Below are 11,962 nucleotides of genomic sequence, written 5' to 3'. Positions count from 1 at the left end.
TGGGCCAGCAGCATTTTGGAAGGAAGGAGCAGGCTGCTGTTGTTGTTGCTGAGGGCTGGACCATCTGAGGTTAGGGTGATTCCTCCATCTAGGGTTGTATCTGTTGCTGGAGAGGTCATAATTGCTTTGCTGTGGTTGATTTTGCTGCTGAGGTTGAGGAGGTCTATTGTAAATATTTGCAGCATAAGCTTCAGGCTGCTCAATTGCTCCAGGTTGCTGCATGGAAGGGCAAAGGTCTGTATGGTGGTCAGCAGAGGAGCACAAACCACAAACCCTTGCGACAGGTACAGATTTCTGATTCAAGGCCAGCTGGGTTACCAAGTTGACCAATGCATCCAGTTTGCCTTCAAGCTTCTTAGTTTCAGATGATGCAGATGGGTTTGTAGCTACCTCATGCACTCCTCTAATGACTATTGCATCATTTCTGGCGCTAAACTGCTGGGAGTTGGAGGCCATCTTCTCAATTAAATTTCTGGCTTCAGCAGGAGTCATGTCTCCAAGGGCTCCACCACTGGAATCATCTATCATACTTCTCTCCATATTACTGAGTCCTTCATAAAAATATTGGAGAAGAAGCTGTTCTAAAATCTGATGGTGGGGACAACTGGCACATAGTTTCTTAAATCTCTCCCAGTACTCATACAGGCTCTCTCCACTGAGTTGTGTAATACCTGAGATATCCTTCCTAATGGCTGTGGTCCTGGAAGCAGGGAAAAATTTTTCTAAGAATACTCTCTTAAGGTCATCCCAGCTCGTGATGGACCTTGGAGCAAGGTAATACAGCCAGTCCTTTGCCACTCCCTCTAATGAATGAGGAAAAGCCTTCAGAAATATGTGATCCTCTTGGACATCTGGGGGTTTCATGGTGGAGCAGACAATGTGAAATTCTTTCAAATGTTTGTGCGGGTCTTCACCTGCAAGGCCATGAAACTTTGGAAGCAAATGAATCAGTCCAGTTTTAAGAACATATGGGACATCCTCATCAGGGTATTGGATGCACAAGCTTTCATAGGTGAAATCAGGTGCAGCCATTTTCCTTAGAGTCCTCTCACGAGGTGGAGGTTGTGCCATGTTCTCAGAATGTGCAAAATCAGAATGCTCAGAATCAGAATGCTCAAAATTATAATGCTCAAGATCAGGATGTTCAAAATCACCAATAACAGAATGTACAGATTCACCAGTTATGGAATGCTCAGAATGATCAAAAGGTATAAAATGATGCCTAACTAATCTATGAAATGTCCTATCTATCTCAGGATCAAAGGGTTGTAAGTCAGATGGATTGCCTCTAGTCATACACTACATTCAGCATGCACACAACTAGTTGCCTTGTCATGTAAATAAAGGTGTAGGTTTGAACTACAGCTACCCTCAAATGATATCCAAATGACTTGAAATTTTGTGAGCAACCTTATAAAATGATGAGAAGATAGCACAAAACATTTTAGACAAAAATTCAAAGTCTAACTATGAAAGCTAAAATTGGTAGGTTAAGAAAAATAAGTGAATAAAACTTGAAAAATAAAAAACTTTTGACAGAATCGCTTTTTTTGGACGATGGAGACCTCAACCGGCCTATGGCAGGCTGTCATGGCATAGGAAATTTTTTTCTACCCCAAATGCATATATAATAATTGCGATTCTGATAACCGGAGCAAAAGTTATGGCCGTTTGAAGTTTTGACAAACACAAAATTTGCTAGTTTTTTGGAACTTTCAAATCTGACCAAACTAAAGGCTCTAGCTATTTTTCTCACAAAATATGGATTAAAAGAAGTTAACACAAAAAAATTCAGCCAAAAATAACAACCCTAGCTACTAAAACAAAAAATCTCAAATAATTCAGCATGGGTGGTCGCTAAAATCCGTCTCTAATTGATTTCTACTACTACTCTGTTTTTGCCGCAAGCACAATCTTCACAGCGAAACACCCAAGACTGAAACAGGGGAAACGCTTAATGGGAAAATTGAAACAGAACACACATTAAACAAAATACCAGGACACTAAACAACACTAACACACGTACTAACACAATACTAACAATTTAAACATAAAACACGAAAGGATTAAACACACAACACTAGCTAGCTATTATGAACCTTTGGACACTGCTCCCCGGCAACGGCGCCAAATTTGATCGAGGCCGTACCCGAATCAAATAAACATAAAAATGCAGTAACTAGGAAGTGATCCTAGGTCGTTTCCCAACGAGCAGTGACAAACCAAATGTTCATAATATACTTGCAGTAACAGTAATGATTGGGGGGGGGGGGGTTTGGTTGTTTGGTTATTAAAAAGCAGAACAAGTAAACTGGAATACAAAACTACTAATACTAAAAACGGGTTGTTTCCTCTGATTCAGAAGCCATTCTCTTATCCTGGGTTATGGAGAATTCGTCCCTAACAGTCAACCACTTAATCCAACCCTATTTCAATTTACTAAGCGAAAATCAACTTAGGATTTTCAATACGTGATTAGGCACCACGTACACCAGTTAGCCCTTCGTCCATTAAGCATGAACGCAAGTTAGGCTCAGAGGCAATTAATCGAACACGAAGCGTGCACTGATTAATATTCACGAAATTGGGATAACTGGTGAAGGGAAACTGCCAGGAAACCACATTACAAGCGAAACCTCAAAGAGAGTTGGGCTTCGTCCTCAAAAGGAAACAACACCAGAGAATCTAGCCTTCCATGGATTCAAACAGAAAACCCAAATGAAACATGAAACATGAAACAGGAACGTAAATGAAAGTAGAAGAAGAAGCACGAATGAACTCGTAATTAGAAGCAGAAAACGGAAATTTGCATTAAGAACGAAAATTGTAACAAGGGAACAGAAAAATGTGAAAACCTAAAACCAAAGCTCTGAATAATGAAAATAGCATAACAGAATGCCCTGCACGAATCCCAAGGCAGCTATTTAAAAAGAGTCACTCAAAGTCACTGGGCCCTATTACAATACTCTGGCCCAAAACGAAATAAACACTGAACAACATAAAATAAAATTGCAAAATTTCCTAATTAGAAATTAACTAAGGTAAGCGCTGCTTTATTTGCCCTCTTCAAGTCCATAACCAAAATCCGGATTAAGCCCAATGTTTCATTAATTCTTGAAATTAGATTAAAAACATCAAATTAGCTAAATGAGCCCAAATAATAAAACTGCCTGATTAATTGACAATTAAGACCAATCAGTAATTAGAATGGTGCAAAAAGGGTTTAGAAAATAGAAGAAAATGATGGCACATCATCCTGTCTCAACAAGGCCACCCCATTGCCTTCTTCAGTAAATCCTTCAGTTCGAAGCTCCTACAGGTGTCAACATACATCCAGGAACTCTTTGCGATTACGACAACTGTCAAAAGTGGAGATTGTATTTACTCGACCATCACTTTACTATTCTTACTTATGATCGGAGTCTAAAGGAGCTACTCACACAGGTTATTCAAACTCCAAAGCAGCATATGTACCTTGCATGCCTAATGGGATTTGATTATCAAATCCAATATTGCTCTGGTGCCACCAATCAAGCAGTTGATGCTCTCTCCAGACTTCTTGAGCAAAATACCCCCATGTGCATGATTCTTTCAGTACTTTGTCTGACCTTCCTCGCAGAACTACACCAACAATTGGCGGTTCATCCAGAGTACCTATGACTGCGCCAGGAGATGTGAATTTCCTTGACAAGTACCCTGACCTCAAGCTCATTCATAACTTGATTCTGCACAAAGGGCAAATTTGGCTCCCTCGAGGATAACCCATCATCCCTACCTTGCTTATGGAATACCACTCAACAACAACAGGGGGTCATACCGGAATCGCGAAAACACTAGCTTGACTTTCAAAGAACATCTATTGGTTTGGAATGCGCACAGATGTTACCCAATTGCCTTGATTGTCAACATACAAAGTATGAGACTAAGCGAATTGCTGACCTGTTATGTCCACTATTGGTACCCCACCGTCCTTGGGAAGACTTGTCGTTGGACTTCATTACTGGCCTCCTACCGTATCACGTCCACACAACGATCTTGGTAGTTGTGGACCATTTTTCTAAAGGGATTCATCTTGGTATGCTTCCTTCTTCGCATACGGCCCATACTGTTGCATGTTTATTCATTGATAGCGTGGCAAAACTACATGGCCTTCCTCGAAGTCTTGTCTCCGATTGTGACCTACTCTTTGTCAGTCACTTTTGGCAAGAACTTTTTTGATTGAGTGGTACAAAATTGCGGATGAGCTCAGCTTATCAACTGCAAAGTGACAGCCAAACCAAAGTTCTGAATCGCGTCGTTGAACAGTATCTGTGCACTTTTGTTCACCGATGACCGGGGACATAACACAAATTACTCCCTTGGGTCGAGTGTTCGTATAATACCTCGTGGAATGTCGGCACCGACACTACACCATATGAAATAATGTTTGTCCATAAGCCTTTTAATTTCCCGGAATAGGAACTTCAAACGTTGCTGTCGTCGATGCAATATTGGCCCATAGGGAAGACAACTTCAACTACATCTAAAAGAAGCTGATCAAGGCCCAGGCTTTAATGAAACAACACGCAGATACTCGACACTGTGACGTTAATTACCAAATAGGGGATTGGGTTATGCTCAAACTTCGACCCCACTGACAGACTTCTATCAAAGAGCCTCACGATAAATCCGACAAGCTTGCAAAATGCTTTTATGGACCCTTCCAAGTTACAAAATGCATTGGTCAAGTTGCATACTGACTACAACTTCCAGCAGGGGTGTGTGCACCCATTCTTCCACTGTTCCTTGTTGAAACCATTTAAAGGCCCTCCACCGTCAGCAGACACTGTGCAATTCCCAGAGAAGTTTGTCAAGGTGCAACCCGTTATCACCCTTCTCGCAATTTTGGATCACAGACAGACTTCTACATCCACCGGACAACCACGCTGGGAAGTGTTGGGGTAGTGGCAAGGACTTTCTCCTGATGAAACTTCGTAGGAAGATTGGTCCCACCTATGTCAAGATTATCAACTTGAGGACAAGGTGCTTCTGCAAGGGCCATAGAGTGATAGCAGAACACCAAACACAGGGGCAAACACAAGGGCAATTACAAGAAAGGATGCAGGGGTGCAAATAGAAAGAGAAGGGAAAAGGAAAATTACAAAACTTGCTTACCTATGGGATTATGTGTGAAGCTTAGGATATACTAAGCTAGCGGAAGGAATGTTGCTGGGTAGCCTTGGTCTACTGCTAGAGGACAAGCATAACCGAATTTGTTATTTGTAATATTCCCTAACACAATTGCAATTCTATTAGTAAGGATTTGCAATATAAATAATCATGTAATAACCAACAATGAAATGAATGAGAAATACTTCACTTTCCTTCTCTAATTTTCTATAGGAGGTTCTGGACCCTCGAAGTTCAGCTTCAGTGTTGCTAATAAAGAACAAGCCATTGACAAAGCAGTACAAATTGAATAAATGAAAATAGGGCATTTCAATTAATGATCAAGACACCATCCAGACCCTATAGTGTTGCACCTTCTGTATTAACCTTTTGTCTTGCCATACCAAGTCAAAGTTTAAATTAACTTAGCATAAAATATAAAAGAAAAGCTAGATAAAATGATGGTAGATGAATTGGTATAACACGCCATTTAATACTCCAACTCCTTTAAGTCACAGGCAAAATATTGGATGTTGAATCAACAACACTGTCCTGTAGTAGGCAAAGACTAAGCAACCATCATTGTGCATGTTGTCACCAACAAAACTGCATATAATAGAGCATGAAAATAATAGAGTTGTGATAAGGAGTATCTTTATTTTGGAATTAGTTACCATTAGCAAACATGAAAATCACCTAAAATAAAGTATTTGAAGAGCTTAATAAGATTTCATGAACAGCACGCACAAGGAAAATAACTAATGAAACTTTGTGACATTCAATATATTAAAAATGAAGCCATAGTTCAGGGATACTTGATTAAGGTATCAATTTTTAGACGCATTCTATAAGGGAAGACCAAAGGAATCTCTCTGCCTCTCATAACTTTTACTCTTCTTTGGCTGGCTATGTTTTGGTTGATAGGTAGGGTACCTACAAGGAATGATCTCCCCATTGATGTATTCATCACCCTAAACCAAAGAAAAATCATTTAGCAATAAGATTATCAAGCAATATAATATCTAACTCACAAGGAGTATAGATTTTTTTTTATAAAAAAATAACCTTCACACTTTGTTTTTAACATTTATATATGAGCAGTATCTAAGTGAGCCTGCAAGCATTAATTAGAGATGAGGAACCAAAATTCATCAAGTAAAAACAAGGTTATCGAGAAAAAACCATAATTGAAATTTGAAATAGTACCTTGAATTTCAGAAGTATAGCAAGCTTGTTCTCATGATTAACTAAAACAAAACACTAGTTAAGGAATCTACCAAGTATCAAGTCAAGCATATTAAGATTGTTTTCAGAAGTATCAAATTAACATGAACACAAAATATAAATTTGCAAAGTACTTGTAGACAAGGCTAGAGTCCTACAGGAGAATGCAACAAATGAAGAGCCTCGACATGAAAAGGAGACATATCCCCAACAAAAATTATTGAGCACTGTAATTTTCTCAATCCTTCAGAAGTATCTTACCCATTGATGGCTTTAAGGAACCGCCACACATTCAAACCCTGCCTATCATCCAATGATTGTCACAAGAAATTAGGTTTGGAGAAATCGAACAAGTCGAAAGATGATTTTGAAAGTTAGTGGCGCCATTACCGCATCCATCAACGGTGGCACCATTTTTGTTAGCAGCGACAACACCATTTTCGGTCCATTCAACGTCGTTGACTCGCTCGGCCAACACGTGTGTCAAAGAGAAAGAGAGAAAACCCTACTCTTGCCCAAATTAAACGCCCAAGCCAAAGTCGTCAAGGCCATGGTTGTTGACCTCCAAGCCTTTGAAGTTTGTTCTCCATGAGTGTTGTGTAGTGGAGGGTTAGGGTTAGGGTGAGAAAGATGACTCAATTATGGCCATTTTTTATCATTTGGTGATACATTTCAAATTGTGACTTAGTCTTCTTGGATAGAAGACTGACTCCAAGAATATTGAGCCAGAGATAAAGGAGGTCCTAGGGTTCTGATGAGTCCTAAGGTAGATTTTTGGCCCATGGGCTAAGTACAAACTTACTTATGTATCTTTGTACATATTATATTAGGGTTTCATTATTTTTGGGTCTTATATTTAGGGCTCCGTAGTGTAGGGAGGATACCCTAATAATGTAGAATTTTTCAGCTCCTATATGTTAGGGCACCTAGACTAATTTTTTGTATTAGGGGTAGTTTTGTAATTTTACATGCATTAAGTGTTCTATTTGATGTGTGTTGGGAGAGAAATTTATTTGAATTGGGAGAAGCCTAATCCAATTAAATTTCAGACCAGCTTAAGGAGGAGGTGAGAATTTGTTTGCTACACCCCATTGCCACATCATATAATCGCATTTGTGCATGTCCTTCATGCTACATTCCTCACGACACCTGAGTAAACTTAGTCGAGAATCTTGGATTTGATCTTAGATTAGTGTGTTGAACCATAGATGAAAAACACTAATCATAATTAGTAAAATTTTGGCTCTACAAATTCAAATTCAAGTGAAATTTAAATAGAAATTCAACTTTCTCTCCAATTTTGTATAACACTTAGTCTATAAATAGTGGTCTTGTGTGTGTATTTTGCAACTTTGATCATTTGAAAAATTAGACTTCAAAGTTCAGAACTCATTTGAGGCATAAATTTCATTCCCTTCTCTCCCTCTCCCTCCACTCCTCTTCTCATACCTTTAAGATCTTATTCATGGTTTCCTATAGTGGTGAGTTTGTTCTTGGCTCATCTTCTCCTTGAAGTGTCATCTTCAATTACCTTTTCTCCTTCTCCATTCCGCTACCATTGATTTTCAAGACAATGATAAAGAAGATTCACGGCCCATAAGTTCTACATTGAGCTACATTATGTTGCATAATGATTAGGAGATATATGTTATTCCATGCTTTTGATGGCAACATGAGTTTTACATTGTCAATTCCATACCCATCAACTGATCAATGTTGACTTGTTGGCAAGTGCACCAAATTGTCAAAAGTAGTAAAGTACTTGGAAGTCCGAGTGTCGAATCCACAGGGACTTTGTTTGTACTTAGATTAATGCAAATCCAATTTTTCAAGAAAGAGATAAGAAATTTAAAATAAAAGATAAAGAAAGATAATAGATAAGATAAATATTTAAAGAGAAAAATAGAAGATAGAAATTAAAAGATGATAAAGCTAAAAAAAGATAAGATAAGAAAAGTAAAAGATAACATAAATAAGAGATATAAAAAAAGATAAGATATGATAATGTTGGGACCCGGCATGTCCTATTTGCCTAGGATGTATGATTTTATAATTTTTTATTTACCAATTCAAGTGATTCTATCTCACCCACATCTGTTCATTTACTTGCCCCTGATGCCTCACGATGACAAGCTTATTTTACCTATCTATCTCCCAAATGCCTTTGCAAAGACTCAATAGATAAAATGCATGAAGTTCTAATTCTAGATGTTTGCTTTGACACATGGGCATAATGCAATCACTCTATGCCTAGCAATGATTTTATTATGATATATTTTCTTCTTTTTCTATTAGAAGTTATCCTCTCCCGAGCATCTAACCCCTAAAACTAATGCATGCATACCTTCTTTACTCTTATTTAGAAGTTACCCTCTCCCGAGCATCTAATCCCTAACAAAATATAAAGATGAATATTCAAGATAAAAACAGAAAAGAAAATAGGAGAGAAAACCTGGTATTGCATTGATAAACAGTAAAGAGTACATCATACATCACGTTGGCTTTTAGGCCTGTCAGGCCCTAACTAAGGGTTTAGCCACTCATGGCCATTTGAGGGCTTTACAATGAGAGGGAGGAAGAAAGAATGGAATAAGAGGGGTGAAAGAAAGAAAGGGAGAAAATGATTTCCCCCAAAGGGGATTCTGTGGTGGTGTGTTGTCTCCCTTGGCCTGACTTCCTATTTATAGCTACTGAAGTAGATTTTGGGTCTTCGTAGGCTCGCTTAGCGCAACCCCCCTCGCTCAACGCGTGTAGATCATGCGCTTAGCGGGCTTCTCTCACTTAGCGCGTTCTGTTCTATTGGATCGCGAGCTTAGCGAGCTCTTCTCGCTTAATGCATTCACTCTCGAGCTTAACGACTCGCTTAGCGCCTGTACCTTCCTGACCCGCTTAGCACGTGTTGCGCGCTAAGCGCGAGCTCTGGGCTGGTCTTTTTTGATTTATTTTTTTTTTCTTCGTTATTTCCCACTTTTTGCTTTTAACACCTCCCTTTTTTGTATATGCAGCCAAAATTAAACAAAACATCAATTCTTTAATATTTAAGCGTAAATAACTGCTAAATAATTATTTTCAAAGACAAGTTTGCTTGATTTTCTACTATCAAAGTACAATTATTTAGCAGTTATCAATCAATCATATAAAACAAAAATATGTGAATTAATTGAAGAGACTCCTATCACTATCGGAAAAGGGAGAGAAAGAGAAAATTGTCCTGATCACCAGAATTAAAAAAGATAAAATTACAATGAAAATGCCAAAAAAAAAAAACACAATGCAGACCTTACTGAGAACAAATTGAAAACAAATTGAAGAAGACAAAGCAGCAAAGTGCATATCAAAATTAAGGATAATCGCAATGGAAGGTGATATTAGTATTTGAAATAGTAGTTTGATTGAGAAATATAAACCACTTTCAAGCACAAAAATGGGTCAAATAAGAAGAAAAATTGAAGAAAAAAAAATGTAAATGAGTTGCTTAGAGTAAAAGGAATTAAAAAAAATGAAGAGAAAAAGATGAATGTACCCTCTTCTTTGTGTGTGTGATTATATCCATATTTATTAATATTTGATTGATTAAGGACATAATGGTCTAATAAAAGTGGAAACCAAAACCAAGTAATAAAAGTAATATTTACTTTATCTATTGTTATAGATTTACTGAAAGAATAAATTTATTGAAGTTTGCTAAAAAAATAGTAACAATTTGAAAGAATAATAATAAAGGACGGAGAAACCAAAGTCAAATTCATCTCAATTATCAGAATACTTTCCAAAACTTTTAGATATTTTTTAAAATATTGATTTTCTCTGCATATAGGCAGATCACGGTTTAATGCTCATTCAAGTCTGATCATGATCACGGTTTAATGCTCATTCAAGTCTAATATGATGCGAGGCTCCATAATTTTTAAGAAAGAAGGTCGATCACGTCTAATACGCTATATTTTGTTTCTCAATTCCATATTGTACTGCTAAAATTGACAAGTGTATAAGGCATGCTAGACTGAATACAGACCGTCTTTAACAAGGAATTTTGTGACTTTATCCGAAATTAAAATAGATTAATAGTGTGTTTGGATGAAAAAATTTAAAATTATGAGTAATTTTAAAATTTAAAAATTTTAAATAATTGAATTTTTTTTAGATAAATAAAATTAAAATTGTGAAGGTGAAAAAATGAATACAAAGAGAAGAAAAAATATAATTGGTTTGCTAATGATATGTTACGTCCACCTGATGTTTCATGAGTTACTGTATTTCTTGAAGAAAATGATGATAGGCGCGAGAGACTAATCTCGCTCAAGAGATTTCAAAAACTTTCGGGCAGGAGAGAGGATATTAAGGAAACACGGGAACATTTTAAAAGATTCTTTTAAAAAAAGAATTTTAATATTTCACATTTTAGAAAAAAATTAAAATTTCATATTTTTTGTTATTTAAAATTCTAAAAATTTAAATTCTTCATAAAAAAAAATCATCCAAATGAATTCTAAATTACAGAAATTTAAATTCTCTAATAAATTTTGAATTAAAATTATGTATCCAAACATACTCAAGAAAAAACAATTCATATAGATAATTTTACTCATCAAAATAGTTAGTACAATCTTTATAATTGCACCAGCCAATCGATACTGTTGGCATAAAGAACGGTTAGCTGACAGAGGTATGGTAGTCGTTTTCCTTTTGTGCTTTCATCGTTTTTATTGCATTAATTTAATTTCACGCAATTTTCAGTGCCTTTCTTTACTACAAAGTGCAAACTCACTTAGAAATAGTTTAGCATAGAAATCTCATATTAATAACGGCTGGTAAAGCTCTTTGGAGTAGATAAAAAAACTTGATCGAAGAATAAAATTCCTTCTTTGAATCAATCACTTAATTGAGAATCAATTGATGTAAACCGTCGTAACCTCTGAATAAATTTCACACCACACCAACCGGTACAATCTTGTTCTCTTATAGCTGATTCTTCTTGGGAGCTTCCTTACACTGAAAAAAAATTGTACTTAACCAGCATAGGATTATTCCAATTTAACTCATCTTTTCAAAATCGTGAAAGGATAGTTTATTAAATAACCGAAGAAAGGATCTTATTAATTATAATAATCCTACTTGATCCTAACCAAAATTTCTCTGATAATTGATAACTAATAAATGCGTGGTCATACCAAAAACTAAAGTTTTATGAAATAAGTAACCTACTGGACCCTTCCCATATCTTTTTTATAACATGTTTCTATTTTTTTTTTCTATTTTCTTTGCACCATATTTTTCAAGTTCAATTTAGTTTTTGCTCTTTCTACTTATTGTAAATATCACTTTACCAACAACCTCATCTCTATGGTAATTATCTTATATCAATATCCACGAGGCATGCACTGGTTTGAATCCAGTACACACAATTAAGACTTTAGAATGCTAGCCCATTTTTTAGTCAAATATGGCAACCCATATGCGACCAAGAGTAATCAGTAATTATATCTTTCTATCACTTATTTTCCACTTGTCTTCTTGTGTCTCATTTATTGTAAAATATGTGTTGAATTTTTGTGATATGAAGTATGAACCACGTCATCCTTCCCAGTTC

General features: G+C 36.6%; 1 non-coding gene across 1 annotated transcript; it reads left to right on the top strand.

Moving 5' to 3' along the window:
• Positions 1-586: 586 nt before the first annotated feature.
• Positions 587-693, top strand: LOC113002066 (small nucleolar RNA R71). The gene has a single exon (XR_003267594.1). It is a non-coding gene; the product is annotated as a small nucleolar RNA R71 (small nucleolar RNA).
• The last annotated feature ends 11,269 nt before the right edge of the window (positions 694-11,962 follow it).

The sequence above is a fragment of the Glycine max genome, chromosome 6 (assembly GCF_000004515.6).
Source record: "Glycine max cultivar Williams 82 chromosome 6, Glycine_max_v4.0, whole genome shotgun sequence".
Lineage (NCBI taxonomy): Eukaryota > Viridiplantae > Streptophyta > Magnoliopsida > Fabales > Fabaceae > Glycine > Glycine max.
The sequence above is the reverse complement of the archived record's forward strand: the minus strand, read 5'-3'. Positions and strand labels throughout refer to the sequence as shown.